Below are 4,856 nucleotides of genomic sequence, written 5' to 3' on the forward strand. Positions count from 1 at the left end.
CCAGCTTCTCCACGCACTGCATGTTGCCTAAAGACAGGCTTGGATCAAGAAGCTGCTGAGACAAACCCAGATGAAACATGACGACTAAGAATGAGACAATCATCATATTGGACTTGGAATAATAATCATAATAAGTTTCCATGGAAGAAGAAGATATGATGATGAATATGTTCGTTGCGGAATTGGAGAGGGAAGAGAATGATGAAGAATGAATGAATGACTTCCCTGGAGGCTGTTGTACAAAGGAGGGTTGGTTATATATGATCCATTCTTTGAAGGAACTTTCTATTTTTATTTGAGAGGCAATGACTTGACTTCACTCTTGAACCAACCAATTAATTTTATTTTTGAACTTGCTATTTTAACTTGCTAGATAATTAATTAAGTTGGCCCAAAAAAAAATAGTGAAATTTTAACAACATGATCACAGGTTAAAATATCATACTGTTGCATTAATGGCCGTTAGATCCTAAAACATTAAATTAATATTAGTTAAATTCTCAATAAATTTTTTTTAAAACATAAGTTGAAGATATCATACCAAATTATTACATATCCAAAAATTTTAATTATAAATAAATATTTAAATATCAAATATAACTTTTAGATCTTTGTAGAAAATTTTATTCAGGATTTAACTATCATTACTTATGTTATAGAATTTAACTGTCATTCTACCTAATATTTTCACCAAATATTTTTATCAACAGCATGATGAAACATCTTTTTTAGCCAGTAAACATCGATGAAGATAAGAGATGACCTGTGGGGTTTGGGTTCTTTATATTTTTGGAATAAGGCCACTCTTCCATGATATTGTCGTCATTATTTCTAATTTTAGAATAGGAGACAACAAAGGGATATTAAAACACACACACACACACATCAATACTAATCTATAAAATTTAATTTATTATAAATCAAACAATGCACAATGAAGTTCACTTTTAAAAATTAATTAAAGACAAGCATTAACATATATTTTAAATAAGATTTTTTTTTTGGGTTAGCAGAGAAGAAATTTTATTAAACAAAACTTAGGCAAAATTAATTAGCCTATAGCAATTTACATTGATAGTCTTCGTAAGGCAAATGGCTTGTTTCCACTAAATGAAGAGACCATTGTAATTGTAGGCTGTTAGCTTGGGCTTGAATTTGGATGTATTTGTCCGTTATCAGAAAGTTGTACAAAGATGCAACTGCATGTGTACAGTCTTAGTTACTGACTTTATATGTTATGGGTTGAAGGGTTCAAATTTTTCTACTTCAAAGTCTCTCTCTCTCTCTCTCTCTATATATATATATATATATATATATAAATCCTAGAAGAATGTCCCTATAGAAATATACAGTCTTAACGGAGGCGGCTTCACTGAACAATGTTTAAGACAACGATTCAGGATTAACGATCGAGGACAACGAATTTAGATATCTTATTTTGCCATTCATATATATATTTGAAAGGTTCTTGCACTGATTTTTATATTAATTTCAGGGTGCTTCCATTTTTACTTTTCACATTAGTGGATCTTTTTGGAAGGACTTGAATAAAAGGAGAGTAGTAATAAACTTGTCTACCTATACGTCAGCTTTAACAACGACGAAGATAATGACCGTATTCATGTTAGATATTGCTTACAGATCCAAAAACAAGAACTAATACATACTGACTTTTCTGAGGTAGACACCATCTTTCTTTTGCTTTAAAACATAACTATACAGGATTGAGGTATATAATGTGTCTCTAATACTTACTGTAATGTTCCAAGTTTTCAATTTTTTTTCTTTTTTCTTTATATCATCAGATTCTATTTAAAATAAAAGGCATTTGAATATTTAAAGTTTTAAAATGATGAAAATTTATATTTTTTATAATTTTTAAAGAAAATATTAAAATTGTACCTTTTATTTTTAAAAAATCATAAAAAAATACAAATCTTTACCATTTTGAGACTTTAAGATCTTCAAATGTCTCTTATTTTAAGTAAAATTCATTAATCCAAAAAAATTTAAAAAAAATTGAGAACTTGAGACATTACAATTGACATTAGATAATGGCACATTAGAGACTCCCAACCCATCTATATGTTGGGTGAAAAATCAAAAACCTTTATTTTCAGCTTTAGGTCAATTTTTTTTATTGTAATTTTAATGCATCCTGTCTCTCTCTCTACATATCTATCTATCTATCTATATATCAATTATTATATGAAACGAGTTGGGTTCGATATATTACAGAATAACAAGCATAACAGGACTTGAACTCTATCAAGATCTCTGCGTACTCGTTAGTCAATAATCATATAATTTTTAAATATCACACACAACACACACACACAAAAATCTTCGTCATCCTACTGTCTTAAGTATATAGATCATCATGAAGAATCCAATCCAATTAAGTTCGACCATAAGTACTTCCATGAAGATGACAGGATCACAAGATGCTTAATTTTCTCTAGATAAATGCAAAAGGTTAAAATATATTCTTCCCGTTCAAAAATTTAAGATATTTTTTGAAAATTTGAATATTCAAAAAATATAAGGCATTTTTAATTAATCTTTTGAAGTGTAATTATTGCCTTTTTGTTAAAAGTGTCCCTATTGATAATAATTTTATATTTATTATAAGGTATTTAATAGGAATAAATATAAAAAATAAAGTTAGTTTAAAAATAGGTAACTATTTTATTGAAAGTTGAGATTTAATTAAAAATACTTACATTTTTTAAAGGAGTGAGTATTTTAGATCTTTTAATTTTATATGAAATTTCAATTTGGTCCCTTAATTTATGGAGTATATCTTTAGTCATTTAACTCTAATATCGTTAGTTTTAAATGATTATTTTTTTGTGTCAATCATTAATATTTTTAAAATTAAACTTAATAAGTTAATATTTGATAATATTTTATTAATATTTAAAAATTTAATATAATTTTTTTTGGTGAAGAAACTAACGGTGTTGGATTAAAAAATTAAAATATATTTTATAAAATTAAGAGAAAAAAAATTTTATGTAAAATTAAGAGACTAAAAAATATTTAATCAACGTAAAAATATTCTCTCCCTGCTTGAAAAGTCGTGATTTTGATAGCTTACCTGAACTTACCTTGATTTAGATATCTAGCTAGAACCTTGTCATTTTTACATCAAAATCCAACACTATTTTCACAGTTTCATCAGGCTGGTTCTACCTCAAAGCTCGCCCCATGAACAACATCGATCAAGCTGCCCCAAAATAGAGGGAAAAAAATTTAGTGGATATATTTTATATACAAGACGCGCGATATTGGCGCGGCTCAATCAAACCATAGAATCAAGTCTTTGTTCGATGCTACGATTGGTTTGAACCGTCCCAATACCTCGAATTAGTGTACGCCTCTTATTTTCCCCCCTTCCTTTTCGCTATTGATGAGCAATACAGTCCACTTCACAGTGTACAAAATGAATGTGCTTCGCAGGGTGTGTGGCTGTGTGTGTGTGTGTGTGTGTGTGTGTGTGTGTGTGTCCTCTATATATAGCTTAATTAACAAGCATGTGTGTGTATGTGCATCTTCTTATGAACGGGCTAAATCATAAGTTGACGAATGGGAAAAGACAGAGAGAAAGATTCAAGCCAAAATGTGTTATGAGCAGCTGATATCTCAATGAGCACCGGCCAAGCTTTAACTTTAATTAATTAATCTACTTAATAATTCATTCTCATGCACATATATAATTTAATTTTAATTTACAGTTCTAGTTTTTATTTGATTTCTGGCCGGCTTTTGATCACCCAAATGTTGAATTTTGTTTTCAATATAATCGTCCTTGACACCTTGCTAACTCCTCGAACATTGTATGTATATATAAATCAATTACGCACTCTTTGGTAGAGCACTTTTTTAATAATATAACTTTGTAGCGAGTGAATGTAAAAGAAATCAAGTTTATATTTATGTGACAGTAAATGATGGACCCCATAGTATGGATGACATAGCATTAATGGCAACGAAGGTTGAGGATGGTAATCATGAGTATGATGACATGGAAGGAGTCCAATACTTCCAATCCAACGTACCTAAAAACCCATTACAACATATTAGAGGTCTAATGACAAGAGCCCAAACTAAAGCCATGAAGCAAGCTTTGTTTAGTCTTGTGCAAGAAGTTCAAGAGCTTGGAGAGCATTAGGGCACTCCTTTCAAGCCCAAAGGAGAGCATCTATACATGTATAATGTACTTAAGATCTAAACTCATGAAGAGTCAAGCCCAAGAGATGCATACCTTAGCCCAATGCAAGGAAAATTGCAAGTTGAGCCTCTTGCAAGTAAGGAGGCATGAAACCCTAGTGAAGAAATCAAGAGTGGCGTGATTTTAAATCCTTTATGATCCCTTGATTGTCTCCTAAATTATTTCCTATTTTAATGGTCCTTTGGTTTGATTTCCTATTTTGAGTCTAGTGAAAGGTTAGAATTAATTATAGTATTAATTTTTAAATTTTGTAATCCCATAATTTTAGGATCACATCTCCTAAACTATGTGGCTGAATATTTTATCATTATTTTTTCTTTTAGTATCAGGAAATTAGGGTTTTAATTTTAGAAAATATTCTTCTCAATGAACCTATATAAATTAGGCATGCTCCCTCTTGTAAACAGAAAAGAAGTTGAATAAAATTATTTATTTTAGAGTTTACAATTCTTGTGAGCCTTAGTGCTTTGTGGTGGCATCTCGTGTGAGAAACAAACGTGATCAAGAGCATAATCAACTCTTGTGGTGTTTTCAAAGGTTGAGGTTCCTAGGGACAGGTGCTCTAAAGGATTTTCTCTTTGATCATTATTCGATTATTTATTTCATATCTTTTTTTATTTTC

This window comes from Prosopis cineraria, unplaced genomic scaffold (assembly GCF_029017545.1).
Source record: "Prosopis cineraria cultivar Desert tree isolate PC_DT_omini unplaced genomic scaffold, ASM2901754v1 PC14, whole genome shotgun sequence".
Taxonomy (NCBI): domain Eukaryota; kingdom Viridiplantae; phylum Streptophyta; class Magnoliopsida; order Fabales; family Fabaceae; genus Prosopis; species Prosopis cineraria.